At 34.0% G+C, this 17,869-nt stretch overlaps 2 long non-coding RNA genes across 2 annotated transcripts; both read left to right on the top strand.

The window, feature by feature from the left end:
* The first annotated feature begins 414 nt into the window (after positions 1-414).
* Positions 415-5,749, top strand: LOC128085924 (uncharacterized). Its single transcript, XR_008209166.1, has 3 exons — positions 415-591; positions 2,770-2,807; positions 5,612-5,749. It is a non-coding gene; the product is annotated as an uncharacterized LOC128085924 (long non-coding RNA).
* Positions 5,750-7,440: 1,691 nt separating this feature from the next.
* LOC128085921 (uncharacterized) lies at positions 7,441-16,345 on the top strand. Its single transcript, XR_008209163.1, has 4 exons — positions 7,441-7,526; positions 11,187-11,253; positions 12,441-12,563; positions 16,274-16,345. It is a non-coding gene; the product is annotated as an uncharacterized LOC128085921 (long non-coding RNA).
* The last annotated feature ends 1,524 nt before the right edge of the window (positions 16,346-17,869 follow it).

Below are 17,869 nucleotides of genomic sequence, written 5' to 3' on the forward strand. Positions count from 1 at the left end.
ATTCATATCCTATAATAATGTCACCTACAGAACATGCAGTGATGCCTACCTACCTACAGTATTTGCTAATCCATTGTTGATGCTGTTCATACAAATATCTGGAAGATCTGAAGCCATCTTCAAGAGAGGTGTTCTGTTACTTCAGAGATGATGGATCACTTCTCGATTTTGTAACAAATTATGAGCAGTATCTTGGCTTCAGAAAAGGGGAAGAAAGTGCCCTGTTTCCAAGATAGCTTATAGTTCTTTAGGATTTTTCCCAAGGTCTTGAATGGGTCTGAATAATCTCAGTTAGAATTTAATTAATCTATTTATCTTAGTTTCTGTTTTGGGGAAGGAGGTGGAGGCATTTTTATAAAATTTAATATGGAACCTAACAGCACTTATGTCTTAGGTATCTGTGCCAAGTCTGACTCTACGGTTGAAAGAGAGATATGTAAATTCTGGATCTTAAAATGCTAAATTGCCCTTAAATTATGGTCACGTGTCTGCATAGGAGAACAAATCGGAACTCACCATAGCTCTGGCCTCATGGTCCAACTGCAGGCAACAAGCCCCACTTCTTCATTCAGGTATCTCTGAGGCTCCACGGTATGTGTTCCCTATGTTCCTCTTTGAATTTAGTTCCATTTTAAAATTAGAACTTAAATGCCACTAAGAATAATACCTATGTCTAAGCAGACTTTCTCTCAAGGGTTATGTGACACATGTAACAAGCATGCTCGATTACAGTGCAGTTTGTATAGTTTGTTAAAGAGAGCAACATTATCCCACAAACAGAATCTAAAACATTCAGAAAAATCTTATGGACCACCAGTGAGGGCCTTGATAATGAAGAAATTCAGACAGTTTTTGCTCAACTTTGAGTTATGATATTTCTTTAATTGAATTTGTGAAACTCATCTCAGAAATTTAGTAAATAAAAATCACAGCTTGCAAATAGTATTTGTGTAGATATCTACACAAGATCTACAGGAAGGTCCTTAAGGTTTTTGGAATGTGAGTCTATTTCAACTATTCAAATATCAGAGATCCTCAGAGTCACTTATTAAGTTATTAATACAAAACCATAAACTTCTCATGTCATCAGTTAGACCTCCCTTTGCTACTTGTCACTGGTTTTACTGTGCTGCCAGAACAAATACATTCATTTAGTGGTGAGTTACAAATTTTCCCCATGGTATCTTTCTGGGCACATTTTGCAATTCAGCAACTTAAGGAAAATTCTTGGATTTGAATTACAGTTATTTTTAATTAATGGGTAATTTAGTATAAATATGGTCTGGTGAGTGTCAGAGTTCTACTTATGGACTTAAGTTTCAATTTCACACTGTGAAGGCAGTAAGGTTTGTTCATCAGCTAGATCTTGAAGCTGAGAATAGAGTTATTTGCAATATATGCTTTCCCGATGTCAGGGCAAAACTTTACCAATGTATCAATAATAACTTTCCAGTTGTTTTTATATTATTCTGACACTTGCTGACTGTTTTTACAAATCACTGACACATAGGATCATAGAACAGCTTGGGTTGGAAGGAACTTTAAAGACTGTGGAGCCCAAAACCACCTGCTGTGGTCATGGCTGCTGATCATCAGATTCGGCTGCCTGGGGCTCCCTCCAATCTGTCCTCGAATAACTCCATATACACCTAATATTGAACAAAATGAATAGAAATAGTATACAATTCAAGGAATTTAGGATTTAAATAGGGCAGTTCAGTGCACATTGAATGTTCCAAGTATGTCCAGAATAAGACCTTGTCTTTCCATTTTCACATTCATATTTTCAGGCTAGCATGAAGAAAGTTAATGTACTTTAATACAGTGAGATTATCAAAATTATATTTATCTATCTGAAAGATTTTGAAGATTTAATACCTGTATTAGTCCATCTGCAGGACAAACAGAAACCCTAAGATGGCTATCTTGACTGATTTTACATTTAACGTTCAGCCATCATTTCTGTCTCATCTCTTAGAAATATGTAATTTATGGGAAGTAGACATAAGCAGCATTAAGACAGCTGCCTGAAATCTAGTTTTCTGGTCAGGTAAGAATGCTGCAGAAACTAGAGATCCGCATGGCTGAGGAAACTGCATGGAGTGGTTAAAAATAGCTGATGCACTGAACTAGACAGTTTTCATGTCGGGCTTATATAGGGCAGAGGCTGTTAATGATTGTTGAAGCATGTATTTATAGGAAATTGACCATGTGGAAGCCTGGCCCAAATCACCTCAGCCCCCAGTACATACACAGAAATTACCTAGAGCCTTGTAAACAAGGAATACTCATGTTTTTCTTTTAAAAATGAGTTAATGGTTACAGATTTCCATTCAGAATACCTTTAGCTGTTTAGTGAAGCATTGTGTACTGTATTAACTGCATAATTATTATAGGTTTTGGAGCTGTTTGTAAGTGATGGCTTACAATAAAAAATGTCTTAAGAAAACAGTCTTGCTCACAGAATAGTAATTTTAGCATTCTATGAATACTGCATCCTTCATCAAATTTTATTTTTGCTTCCTGTTCTGTTAAAAAATAAAAATGTAGCATGCAAATACAGAGATGATTATTTCCTACTTCAGTGTTTTACACATTTGCGTAGAGTGGATGGTTAAAAAATGAAAAAAATATTTATAGTTCTTAAAAATTTTCATTACATATGCATGAAAAAATTAGAAAAATGTAAGATAAATGGAATGAGCAATATTCTGTGACTTCCTGTTTTTGTGTTTTTGTAGTTCATGTGTTTTGTTTTTCTTTTCCTAGAAGTGAAATGAATATCAATGAAAGAAAGGAAAATAAAGGTAAGAAAAGTCTATCTTTCTATTCTTTGTACACTTAAGTTCTTTGTCAAATGTGAATGTGATAACTCACGTAAGTACAAGTGTTTGATCAGGACTAATCAGTGAATGTTTATGAGAGTGTTACTAGTATACAATCTTGTTTGTCAGCTGTGATGAGAATGTTTTTATTTGCTGTAGTGTGTTCTATAAAGCCAATCTATTTCAGTAATATAATCTCAATTTAACCTTCAAAATAGTCAGCACAACTACTTGATCTTTCAGGTATCAAAATCATCAGACAGAAATTCTCTAAAGATGCTGAAGCAAAATCCTAAATGATGCCTATATAAGCTCTTTTGCCGACTCTTTCGAAAAAAATGTGTAATGACTCATTATATAGCACAGTGGCAGTCCTACCCTACTTCTTGCAGAAGAAAACACTACAATGGTGGAAGGAGAGAATTTAGAGACTATTCTACACTCCACATAAAGTCTAATTTTTGGGATCCTTTCCTGCTGTTTAAAACACCCCCCTTTTGTCATTGAAGCTATTTAGGCACAAGTTAGACAAATCTGACACCCTTACTTATGAAAGAAGATCATAATATTCTCTTCTGGCATGCAGCTGCTACTATGAATAATTTACTCAGCATTTATAGTCTCTTGAAATTGTAGAACTATTGTGTGAATGTATTCTCTCAAAAACAGCTATTACTGTGATAGTAGATACTAAAGTAAGAAAAGAGTAGTCAGTACTGAGATCTATTTTTCAGTGGCTGTAGAAAGTCACTCCATTTTTCACATGTAAAGCTCTGCTGCTTATATCAGTCTAAAGCATATTTTTCAAGCTGGTCATAAAAGCCTTAATGACTTTTCACAGCTCCTTCATGCTGAGAGAAAGTTCAGAAGTGGTATTCATCCAGCCTGCGTAGATGAATAAGGAAGGGTTTTAATGGATAAACAGATGTTCAGTCTTATGGACTGGACTGGTAGGATTTTGAATTTGATCATTCAAAGAAATGGCAAGAAATATCAACTTGTCAGGCAAACCATTTCACACCATGGGCAAAAAGCACTGGAACCAACCCCTGCATCTGTTATTTTCACTTGAGCAGAAGAACCTCAACAGCTTCAATTCTAGTTAGATTGTTTTGTTTAGGTACAATAACCTTGTTTAGGTACAATAACCTAAGGAGTATATTAATGACATGCAGTGATTTTAATTTCCATGTCATTCTGAAAATACTTTTATTTTTAAAATGGATAAAATATTTTAGAACTTAAACCTAGAGGTGAAATAATTTGAAAGTATCACTTTAAGTGTATTTTTTTTTTTTAAAGCTTCTAACATCACAGTGACAGTGACAGAACTTAACTATCACATATTTTCATTCTCAAACATGTTCCTTGCTCTATCCAAAATGTCACTTCTTGGAGGATACAAGTTATTAACTTTTACAGAATAATGTATACTCTAATTATAATCAGTTGTAAAATTCTTACCATTTTTTAGAACAAAAACAAGCTTTAAGTGACATATATAAAAAAAACCTGTACAGATCCGGTCAGTTTGTAAGCTAAAAGTCATTAATGATTAGAAGACTGTAGAATAATAAAGAATTCAATAGTACAGTCACTGTAGCTGAAATGCCCAAAGCCCGGTCTGTCTACATAGTAATAGACAAACGAACATCAGAGATGGAATCAGGTTGATTATTACATCAAGAACAATGTCCCCACATCCCACTTAAGAAGGAAAAATAAAAGAAAAGGAGTACCTTCTATTTCTGAACTTTATCAGCTCTTCATTTAATGAATATACATGCTATGCTTTTGGCCTGAATTAGGTGAGTTACAGTTATACTGTAGGAGAATAAAAACCTGTCAGCATCATTAACCATGAAATTTTGTCTCAAGACTGAATCATTGTTTTGTTGCTTGACCTCACTTTTCTGCCTGTGTGCATGTCTGAAGCTGTGTGTTGATCGTAGGGTGGTTATTTCAGCCAAAGTGAGCTTCCCAGGCTCCCTATTGAGCAAGACTGTTAGGCAAGACAGCTGCATGACATTTGGTATAATTTGTTGACACTAAAAGTCCCTGAGTTCAGCTCTAATGGAAGACAGATCATGCAATGCCCTAATGAAGTACTGGGAGCATACTTAGTATCGCAGCTTTTAAATAGGGGAAGAGTGAGCACATTCTAAATTGACAGAAAATCGGAGAGTCTTAGTAGTTCCTGCTGCTAATGGAAATCTGAATTATACTTTGCTGATGAAGTCTGGGACAAAGATTAACAGAAAGAAGAAAAGAGTAGGAACACAAGTCTAGTGGATAACTAATCAGGGGAGAAGAGCAGAAAAAAATACAAATGTAAAAATTGTTCTTTTTGATTTGAAAGATATGCTTAATTTTTATGGTTACATTTAATTAAACAATTTTTTTCAGTAAGTCGCACATCCAGAAAAAGAGTTTCTAATGACTATCTGCCCAAAAGGCATTGAACAGTGCTCAGATTTATTTTTCTGTTCCTAGCAACAATAGAAACAATGAAGAAATGATAACAGTACTTACTGCATATGCATATAACATTCTTGTCAGTGTTTTCTTACTTAGGAAAGCCTAAAAAAATCTTACGGTTTCTGAAAGATTTTGTTGTGAAATTTTTTGATGATCACCTCTTCTTTCAAATTAGGAATGAATTCCTCTATCTCTGTGTATCAGATTTATTTCTGACAGGAAAAAAAAAAAAGACAACATTGCCATTTTTTTGGTTTACTACTTTTTTTGTTTCTTTGTTGTTTCTTATAATGTATAATTTTCATTAGATTTTTGAAGATTCATAGAAAAAAATTGCATTTCCCAGAGTCACCAGTCCTGACGGTGACCGTGCTCTTGCAGCCACGTTTGTGCAGAGAGGAGATCCTAGAGCACTGCCCACTTCCTCTCTGTGCTCTGATGCTGTCAGCCTTGGAGGAGCCTGCATGTAGGGCAGAGCTTAAGCTCTCTGCCTGGGTACCAAAAGAGCATGGAAGCTCAGAGGCCAGGGTGTACCAGAGAGAAAGCTGCCTCAGAGGAAAAGGGTTTAGTCTAGTTTAGATGTCAAGAGACTGAAGAAAGCATGGTTCAAGAGTGCTAGTGAAATTCCATTGTCATTCATGAAAATCTACTAGTTCTCCTAATAGTTTTCCTGGGGAATCAAAGCACCTGAATTGCATGTGCACCTGGCTTCTGTGGTTGGAATACTGGATGACTGCCCTTGAAAATTCCACCTGGTTCATTAGTTAACTGAGAGATGCCCAGAGGTTATATATAGAATATCACTTCAAATTTTGGACATAGGATCTGAAGGAAACCAGTTTCAGTGAAGGCCATTAAAATTAACTGGAATTCAGTGTAGTGAGTACATTGCAACTGCACAAAAGCAGTGAGCCATGCAAAAAAACAATATCTACAGCTTCATTGATAAACAATAGAAATCTCTACAAATGGTACACCACAGAAAATCACAATTAAAATGATGTTTTCATCCTTTTACTCTATTTCTGTAACGACTGTAACAGCTGAAGTATCATGTAAAAAGCATTAATATGCCTGGGCCCTGAATCATTCTACATGTAGGCTAGATTTACCTGGGTCACGGTTGTATATTTCAAAAAGTTAAGAAAAGTGATGCTGCACTTGAAATTTAATTTTGACAGGAAATAAATGAATTAGTATTTCAGTGCTTAGCTAGTTCAGATTTATATCTTGAATTGTACTGAGAGGAAAATTAAAAGCCAGTGTGTTTTGCTGAAGCACAAGTTCCTGTTGAACCTGTTGAAGTGTTCCTTCTGTTTTGTTTCACACAAGCACTGTTTAGATAGCACATGTGCCAGTTGGCCTGACAATTTGCCTCACAAGAGTCAGAAGTGCTAACAACTGAGTAATGTTTTGCCAAATTTAGATGAAACATTGTCCTTTGTGTGTGTAACTATGTCTTTATGTAGTAAATGACAGTAATTCCTTCTATCTCTAGATCCACTTCAGAGGGAACGTGTAGTGCAGCATTCAGCAGGAATGGACTTATCAGGGGTCAGATCAAAGATCCATGTGGCCCAGTATCCTGTCTCTGATCAGATTCAATAGAAAATTCCTAAGGAAAGCAGAAGAATTTGTCTGACTGTGGAAGAAGTCCACATTTTAGTCTGAATCTGTTACTCGAGGTTTTTTCACAGTGAATAGAATTGTCAGCAGTGCTGGTGGAAACTTGCCTTGCTCAAAACAGGACAGCAGTTTCTTCTGAGAAGTGCTTGTCTTTCTCCCTTGAATGCGAAGACAGCCTGGGAAGATTAGCTCAGCTGTATATTTTAATAATGTAGATATAGAGAAAGGAGAAGATTGCCTCAGTGTTTAACATCTAATTTCTCTTGCTAATTCACCCGTCTGCCTTTTTAAATGCAAGTAAATAAATCCACGATGCAACACAGTGTTACTCCTAACTACTCATTCTGAAAGAATTATCTTTTGTTAGTTCTAAATTTGTAACCTGCTAGTGTCACTTCTTGTTTCTTAATATTATTGTGTTGATATGCTCATTGAAAGGAAATCAACTGATAGTATGAAGGTTCTTAACAACAAGCTTAAATGGCATAAACCTTTGTGAGCCTTACCCGCGTTTTCAATTTATAGGGTGTACAGGAACAGAATGTCCTGTGTCATGGAGCACCTGCTGAAGGACATCCAAGAACTGGATTGCATGACGTGAGTAGCAACCAAAGGGTTCCCTCTAGTATCATCATGTTGATTTGACTGTTATGATTGGAACATAAAAGATGATGATTTGGGTGATGCTCAAATCTGATAAGCTTTTCCATAAAAATTTGGTGTTGTTTTTGATCCTGAAATATCACACAAGTAAATAAGCAAAATACGTTCACTGTACTGATTTCTTACATAGACATCTAAATTGTGAACATTTTAAGATTAAGAAATGTATTTTGTTAAGGAGCAAAATTGAACTTGCCTGTTATTGAAGAGACAGACGTGTGACACGAAACACAAGGTTATATTTAGAAAAGGCATATTATGTGGTCTTCAGTTGTAACTGATTGATGCACAGGGAATTTTGGAACTCTACTTTCCTTGTCAATTTGATGAAGAATGTTCTTGAGAATGTATACTTTACCCACTGCTTAGTCACAGTCTTCCTCTGATCTCTGGGTTTCCAGTAATGTCCTGGAGCAAAGTTTGTAATTGACTGGGCTTAAGTCACAAACTTTGACATGAATAACTTTGCTCACTGAGCTGGAGTAACTTCATAAATAAACCTTGTACTCTGGGGAGTCCAACCTCCTCATAATGCTCTCCAAAGTTCTCTCCCAAGCTAATTAGCACAAATGGGGGGGGAAAAAAGGATCTGCATCCAGTAAACCACTCTAACTCCTTGTAGATGATAAAGGTGCCTATTCTTATAATATGGATTAGAGAAGTCTTGAGCTGAATTATACATTACAGACATCCTACCCATTATGCAATGTGTGTTGAAGGCTATTATTTTCAGTCCTTTGGGATCTCTGAGGTATGAGAAACATAGAATCTAAGAAGAAAGAAGATGAAAAAAGAAATTTTTTTTTGCTAGAAGCAAATTTTAGTTTATTATTCAGCTCAGTTTCACTGTTCCACTTTCTAAGTTTCACTAGATGTTCCAGTTAAATATCAAATTACAGTTTGAAAGATTCCTTTAAAGTAGAATTTCTTCAGGGAGGACAGGTAAGGTCTCCAGAATTCTAGCATTTAAGTAGCTGAATTTGCCAAAATAGGTTAAGCAACTTTTTCTTAGATTTTCTTTTGTTTTTATCTATGAAACAAACTCTGCTTCCACAGCCTACAGCTATTTGTGATGAGAAGTTTGACTTCTGTCTAAACCAGGGTGCTACTTATTTTATTACTCATATTTTAAGATGAGCTCACTTAGGAATATATTTCAAACCACTTTCTGAATGCACCTATGTGTACTTTTTTTTTCTTCTTTTTCTTTTTTTTCCCCATTCTTGAGAGTTAGAGGAGGTTGTCTTCATTCCTTAGAAGCTAAAAGTTAATGTATTCACTTTTTGCCCTTATTTCCAAGGAGCATTCCAATGTGTCATTTACTATCAATGCTATCTCTCTGTAATGCAGGCTCTCATATGACTTGATCCATATTTCTAGTAGTCTGCACCATCAGCTTAATTACAGTAAACACCTACTTGCTGAAATCACACTCTGATACTGGAACTCCTTGTGGTTTTTCATAGTTTTATAGGGAAGAAACTATAAAAATTCTTTGGTGAAAACGTTATAATCTTTGTAGATAATTTGTAATTATGCATAAAATAAAGCAATGAAAGTCAAGTGTACCTAACGTTTACCACAGAACAACTTGTATAAGGATAACTTTTCCCACTTCACACTCCAATGAAAGAATACCTTGATAAAAATGGTTCACTGGAAACAGATGTTAGGTGTTGGGATAAAATGCCTGTAGCAACTTTAAACAAAATCATATCTATCTCAGCTAAGCCTACACTTGACAGGGAAAGTACAAAGGGCCCCATCTTCTTTCTGTTGCTTACAGCAGCACAGGTAACATACGTTTTCTGATTAACTTTTAGTGTGGCAGAAGCTGCTCCAAGCTGAGAGCCATCTATATTTAGTAGGCAAGGGGAGAGACATCTGAGGAAAAAATCTAGTCAAATACAGTGAATTTATTATTTGAGTTGAAGACAAATACCCTCCAATTTCTTAAGATCTATGTTCTGATTTTAAATTTCTGTCACAAGATTAGTGATTAAAGACTATCAGAAAAAGAAGTTAACCTGGCAACATAGTCATTACCATTGACATAGTTTTTTTTTCTAAACACTAGATATTTCTTTAAAGGAATTTTTTTTTTCTGTGCCAGAGACACTGTCCCAAACTGACATAGAAGTTGATTGTAGCTCAGATAGTTCCTAAAAAAACAAACAAAACCAAAATAAAACAAAAATAAAGAATTCTACCTCAATGAAAAGGTGATGCAGAAAATTCTTAATGTATTTTGAACTAATTTAAATAGGACTAAATAATTCAGTTTTAGATTATAACACAGGCATCATGTGTCACTGTCTTTCGTATTATCTTAGCAAAGCTACAACTAAGTTGTGTTCAGTCCTCTATCTTATCAGGAATATTGCACCATACCCTATAGTACACTTAAGGGCAAAGTTCTTTTGGTGCAGACTTTCTCACCTGTCAAACACACCCAGAGTGCACATTATCTAAGTGAACTTCTGACCTTTTGAAATTAAATTATCCACTTCCAGTGAATCAGATTTAAAATCATTTTACAAATTGGGATAAGCTCAATTTATCCTAGTTTTTCAGATTAAATATTATTAAAATCCTCCTTTGTCTGAGTCACTTTTCTGAAGCTTGCATGTCTCAGTGTCCTTGAGATAATTATGAGCATTTGTTGGGATACTAGGCAATGCTAAATTTTTCAAATTTTTTTCAAAAACAAGCAAGAAAATAAAAACAAACAAAACTCCCTCACCTGTCATAGTTATATGACATAGTTATATTTCCAGATTTATTGCTTTAGCATTTTTTTAATGCCATATATTTTTTTTGTTACTTCTACAATTGCATTAGTATAGAATCAAGCTCTCATCCTGAAATACTTTTTGTCTATATGTCTCTTTGAATGGATTTAATTGTTTTGTATTTAAACTAACATATTATGTATGTTTTGTATATGTATGTTATGTATATTTTGTATTTAAACTGACATATTGTGATGTTGCTTAATCTAATTTTAAATACCATCTAATATTCTTATATACATATGTTTTTTACTTTCATGTTACTTTGACAACACTGATGTCAGTCCTATTTTTACACTGATAGAAAAATTAATATGGGATTGCTCTTCACATGCCTTTTTTAAACTACTTTCCAGTACAAGTATCTTATTCTTTCAGGACTAGCAAAATAACATTAAAGTTGTCTGTAAAATTTTCTGAACAAAATTGAATCAACTAGACAGAAGTCGATTTAGAGAAGTATATATTATATGTGTATAGGTGCATTAATCCTTTCTCATTATTTTTAGATTAAGCATTTTCCTACTAAAAATAAAATTCTGTTACCAAAGAACACTGAACATTTCTCCAAAATGGCAATGTAAATTGTTCATATTATCTAAAATATAAAACTGATAAAATACACAGAAAAGGCACAGATGTTTTTCTTCTCTTTTTTTACCCTTCTCTCTCTCTTTTTTTTCTCTTCCCTGAATTATTTTTGTCTGGAGTGCTATATGGAATTTGTTGTATCAACAGCAAACAATTTTTTTTTTTTTTAAAAAAGGATATTTTATTGATATTGTGTTTTTGATTACTCCAGAAAACAGGAAGTACAAATGAAACATATCTGTATGATTGCTACTTTTCCAGAGAAGAGCTGAAGTGCAGTAAGTACTCTTTATCAGTTATATCTTATTATAACAAAGTCTTCCTTTCCTGCTCTCAGTTGAATTTTACCTCTAAGGTGTGATGAAAGGCCAATAGCAGAGATGATACATGTATCCTGTTTGGATGTATTTTTTAAAAATGTGTTTAAATGTCTTATAATAAAAGTAAAATCCACCGTCAAAGAATATTATTTGATATCCTTCAATATAGTAACAAAAATAAAAATATTCAAATATATTAGAAATCACAAATTAAAATCAAAACCTACAAAAATCTAAATTGTTCTTTCTTAGCTATTGTCTTCAAACTGTTGTTCTGAGTAAGGCCCATGGCAGGCCCATGGCCACTTTTAGCTATACTGTATGATCTAGAAAAGCTTTTGAAAAGGTTTTGCAGTACAACGTAAATATAGAAATCCACGCTTTCTCAGTAAACTTAAGGTTAAATATATACATAAATTAATGATTATATTCAAGCTAACAACATGTCATTTGTTTTCAGTTATGAAATATTCAAAGCTTTGTTATGTTGGTGAACTCAGAGTGTCAAAGACAGACACACATTGTTTGAAAAGCTTAATTGGGAAAAAAAGCTAGTAAAGTTTGAAGAAGGACATGTGAGGACATATTTAACTACTGTAAGACTTCTTGCTTGCATAGATGTGCATTTATGCTCATCAGAATCCACTTACATCATATTAACGTTGATATATTAACAAGTCTTATTTATCAGCTTCTTAATTTCTCAAAGAAAACCTTGGAAAAAATATTTTGCTCACAGGATATTTATTCTCCTGTACTTTGGAAGATCCTCAGATTCTCACAGTTTACCTGAGATGGAAAGATTTTATGTTATCTCAAAGTAATGCCAGAATGTTCTCATTCTGATAATTTCAGGACTAATGATCACTGACAGATAACTAAATCAAACTAGCAAATTTTTTTTTTTTTTTTTGCTGAAGTCTTTCTGTATTTACAGATAATAAAAGACTAGAAATCTTAATAACATCTAGTATAATCAACTTAAGATATTGAGTTTTACAATGGACATGTGAAATTCATAATTTTTTCCAGTAGACACATTTATCTGGAGCTGGAAAGCTGTTTAGAATTCATTTTTTCTATAGAACAAGGGCTGCTCCAGAAGTAATGCTTCTTGTTTTTATTCTGTTGACCTGCAATGTCAGAAGCAGGTGTTCGTGGTATGGCAGCAGAAGTTGAACCTTCCTACCAAGATTTCCTTACATTTTGTTGCTGTGTAACAGATGGCAGAAGAGGAGCAGTCTGAGAAAATGGCATTTGATGTAGAAGTAAGTGTGTGGAATTGAATTTCTCCATGCAGAGAAAAATTGCACACACTGACATTCACTGACGCTGCAAGTTTACAGAGATCACACATTGGGTGTGAGCACACTAAGGTGGAGGATGGCAAGAGAAGTGGCAAAAGCTACATGAAAGGCAAACCACTTTTTATGAGAGAGGAATGCAGGCACTTGTTCAGCACTGTCAAAAATGCACAATTAATGGTATCTACTACATTGAAAATAAGTGTTTTGTAGATAAACATTTTCTCTATCAACTAGTGCTATTGTGCTGTTTGTAGCTGTCTAATATTCCAGGGAAATAAATAGAGGTATTACTGTCAGAGTGAACTATGTATGTTCTCCACATTTTTTTGAGAAGACCTATTGAAATTGGCATAATAAAATAATTTATTCAGACATTCAATTTTCCTTATAGTTCTGTCTTAGGCCCTTTCTTATTGGACAGGCTACAACTGACTACTCAAAAGAGATTTGGTCAATCTCCATCAGTTGTCAGGGCCAGGATTCTTTCCACTTCCAACTCTAAATCAGTCAATTTTTTTTCTGGTATTATTGTACTGGAAAATAATAAGGTATATTTTGTTAAAGTATGTCTATTGCAAATTTGTGAGGAGGTCCCATTGCTTTAATGTAGATGGAATCTTTGCAGTAACATAGAGAAATGTGTTTGCACTGTTATGTTTATTCACTCTCATATTCTGTCTTTGAAAGGAGGACAAGTGTATTTGCCTAAACTGTAAAATGCTGATTGCTAATGCCTTTGAAATCTTTACACTTACTCTGTTTCCCTTTCTTCCTATGTCTCTTTTTCCTTTTGGAATACGATCTTTATGTCTCTGTCATTTAGATTTCTATTCTTGATTGCTGCAAAATTCTTTCCTGCTACATAGGAACCTATGTTTTTGAAGTTTTTGCTTTTAACCAAAGCCTTGTTCTTTGGCTCATTTTTTACCCTCTTATATAACCTTCATTGAACTGAAAAAAATGATACAAGAATTGTCTTTTAAACTTGAATGAAGCAATATCAAACACTGTGCTGCCTAACATAGAGAAATGAATTGATTTGGGGAAATTAAATATTGATATTATGTTCTCAAGGCCAGCACAAAACAAGGCAATTTCACAAATTTTGCATGGAGCTCTGAGAGTTGGTGTGAAAATATATGAAAATAAAGGAAGTAGGGCAAGTGGCTAAAAGAGAAGAGCCTGTAGCTGACATGTCAGCATTGTACGTTTTCAGCCTTTCTGAGCACAGTTCCACTGAATGTAAAATGGCAAAGTGGGGAGGGTCTTTTGAGTGTCTCCTCAGATAAAGGCACCAACAACCTGATTTGTTTTCAATATGTGTGGTTGTACCTGTGTGAAGCATCTGTAGAACTGTTGATTTTCACTTGAATTTGGTCCCTAGCTTAAGCCAAAGACTTTCCTTCACAAGCTGCAGAAATAGTTAAAGGGTAAGAAGTTCCGTGTTGCTCATCAGTATCAGAAAGTAAGAAAGTACTGCTGCGAACTTCAATTTTTGATTTATTTTAGTCTATCAAGATGAATGTTAATTTTCATGATAGAAAAATTTCTTTAATTCTTTGATTTATTAAATGAAAATACTAGAAAAAATAATATTGTTTTAAAGATACTCTTAAATGTATCTACTATGATTTAAATTAAGCATTAGCTTTTATCTCTAAAGATGAGAGCTAGATGAAGAGCTAGATTTACTTCCCTTCATGACTTGGTTTTTAGGAGAAAAAATTCTGTCCATGTTCTGTTATATATTTGAAAAACACTTAGATCAATTATATATACATTCCAAATACCAGTAAAATTTCCTTCAGTTGTCTGTGAGTGTGTGTGTTTATGTGTGCAGATAAAGATAGATCATCAAGCTCTTACAATCTAGACACTCTTATATGTATTAGGAAGGAACGCGTTGTGAAGTAGGGCATAAGCTGATCATCCAAGGTCATAGATTTGGAACTGCCTTTGCAGTGGTATGTGATGCTCAACAAGGCTGCTTTTCCTTACATTTATTTTTTTGTGAAATACAGAAACGTGCTTCTTCCTCATACTAGTAAAAATAACTTCTTCTTAATCTCAAAATGGAACAGGTGAAAAAACAGCATAAAATATTTTCTATAGAAAATATATAAACTACATATACACTATAGAAAGTTTGCCTTTCTTTATTAAAAATGAACCCACTTATTCCTTCTAGTTATTCAGCATGAATAATAATTTAGCACAATCTGAGAACAAATACATTATCCCCTATTTTTCTGTGTTCTTATTTTCTTATGTCTCATTGTATGAGCAAAACTGCTTTGTACACTGCTATGGAAAAGACAATATTTAGAAGCCATAGAGAAAAAATATTAATTCATGAAACTGGATTTTGTTCTGTAAAAAAAATTCACTCTGAAGCAAAAGTATCTTTAAACATTTTTCATTTTGAATACTTTTGAAAAGGTTAATTTGATAAATCAAAAATTTCTCAAAATTGGGTAAAAGAGAGAAAACTTGAAAAAAAAACCCCAAAAACTAAACCTCTTCAATGTTCCCATTCTCCTCCACCTAAATCTTCTGTGAAATATCAAGCAAGTATCTAAAGTTCAACCTAACTTAAACCTTTTTAAAATAGTATTTTCTACTGATTTCTGTATTCTATGTTATCTTTACCTGTAGATCTTTACCTGATCTAGCTGATTTAGAACTTTCTACTACTGACTATATTTATTCTTTGACATATGAAAATGACTTTACAACATTTTATGAATACAACTGCATTTATTTCTTCTAGTAGGCTGATAGTCTTTAAGCCTTTTATCGTTATTTATTTTAAAATGAGTATTCTGATGAATTATGAGCATGTGCTGAAACACTATCTGCAGCTCAAGTTGGAATACAGCTTTTTCTTCTGTGTGCTTTATAGCACTTAAATCTTTCTCCTTCCTAGACTCCCTGTATTTTTTCATTTTTAAAAGCCTTCTGTTTATTGCTTCCACTAATCTTTAGATCTCTACTTAACCTCATTGCCCACTGTTGCCCTTTTCTACATTTAGATTTAACCAGCATGTCAATTGCAGTCTCTCCAGAAAATTTCTGAAGCATTTTCCATTTTTAATTAAAAAATCCACTTTTTAAAATGGCACTTGTATCACAACTTTCCTCAAGTACTGTGTTCAGAAAATTCTATATTCTTCCTGATCCTTAGGAATTGTCATTAGAACTGCAGAAAAGATGGCATGTAAAGATATACATATAAATGTATAATATATACATATATATATATATATATATGTATATTGTATGTATGTGTATGTATATATGTATTTAAATATCTTCCCTCCAAAAAAACTCATGAAATTCATTGAATGTACTCACTATTGCTTCTGATACAGTCTGGAGAGAAAGGCAAGTCAAGGTTAAGGGATCTAAGTCTTAAACACAGCGGCTGAAGCACCTGTGAGAAGTCTGAGAGAAATTGAGAATGGTGTAACAGTTATATATGAGAGGACAAAAAAAAAACAAAAACAGATGACTCTTTCAGTTCTAGAGCAGGGCTAAGAATGCTCTTCTTCCAAGTGTGACACACTGCTCGAGTTACTGTTTTTTATTGTTCTAAAGCATCATATTCTTGGCAGTTTTTAACACTATCAGCAAATTCATTTTCTCAGTTTAATTTTACTGTCTACATGTAGGTAAAACTCATTTTTAGCATTTGAGGAAGTAGAATGCAGAAGCCCACTGTATTTTGCTGGATTTTGTAAAGGTGAGTTCATAAATATCGTAATCAACATTCTAGACTGTCTTTTGTTTGAAGATTTTCCATGCATTTTTCAGTTATAAAAATAAGACTTTCTGAATTTGTCTTGACAATTTTATAAGACTGTGTATCATCTAGTTGTGGCTCAGTCTTATCCACATTCAGTTCTATAAAAGAGAAATTGGCATCTTGGAATTGTAAAGTTTTACTGTCCTTGTTCAATTATTTCTGTCACTTGAGTCACAATGTGTAACTCTAAATAATGCCTTCCTTTAGTTATCTTCTTTACCTTTCTAGCAGGTATGATGAAACCAAATCCTTAATAAATCATAAATAATTTACTTGCTTCTTATAGCATGAATTTTTCTTAGTAGCTACAAATGAAAAATATTTTTGATAAAGGCAATTAATGTTCTGATGGTGCCAGAATAGGTGCTGGAATTTATTTGTCAATGGCAGCTAATTTTGTATGTTAAAAATAATATGGTTCTTGGCTCTCTGAATGTGAAAACTTCTCAGAAAGTATAATGTGTAGTTCAACTAAAAAGAGAGCTGGAAATTTACTTTGGAACAGGAGGCTGTAATTCAGTTCATTGGGAGCCAGTTAGTCCTCTTCCAAAATGCAGGAAGAGTATTGTAAGCAAATGGTGTGATAGCTGCACTTGAGTAAAAAACCATGGGAACTGCATTACCCAACTCAATTTTTTTGTTTTGAACAATCATTTCCATTACCCCTGTGAAACATCACACTTGGAAGTTTCTTGAGGCTCTGTATTTCATCAGTGACTTTCTAGCCTACTTTCCTCAGCCTGCCTCATTTTTTAATTTGCACAGTACACTTGAGTTCTTTGGTCAGACAGTCAAAGAAAAAATCTGTCAGAGGGATTAGTAAGAAGACTTAAGGTTGTCTCAAGCAAGCTTATGGTAAAAGGATTTAAACATACCAAGCATTAGTGAAAGTGATTGGCTAAAGACGTGCAAACTTGCTACCTGTAGCCTGCTTTTCTGCAAGTCCCCAGTCAGTGAGCAGTTATTCACCAGCCATCTACAAAACACACAGAAGAAGTGTTCATAATCTTTATATGTTCTAAAACAGTGCAAGGAGCAAAAATAATAGAAGCGGAAAAAAGGATATCTCATCCCATCTTTCTCTACTACAGTACATACTATATAGTAAAAATATGCCATGTTTTTATTATTTCTGTTATCGGTATTCCACATAACATCCTGTAGTGTACTCAGAGTTAAAGAGTTAATGCTCCAGTTCCATGGATTGCCAATATTTTTGGGTACCTTGTTCTCAGAAAAGAAGAACTACATAAAAAAATCCAGAGGACTTTCACTGTTTCATTTCCTGTTTCCATTTTCCATTTGTAGGGAAAGATAAAACAGCTCGCTAGTCATGAGATTGGTTCCTTCTTCCTTCCTCCACAGTGTGTGCTCCCTAGACACCTCACCTTCTTCATTAGCACTGGAATAAATCTGACCACAAAGGTGGAAAAGGGATGGAAGAATGAGAAGGAAAATGAAG

This window comes from Tympanuchus pallidicinctus, unplaced genomic scaffold (genome assembly GCF_026119805.1).
Source record: "Tympanuchus pallidicinctus isolate F22 unplaced genomic scaffold, pur_lepc_1.0 scaffold3, whole genome shotgun sequence".
NCBI lineage: Eukaryota > Metazoa > Chordata > Aves > Galliformes > Phasianidae > Tympanuchus > Tympanuchus pallidicinctus.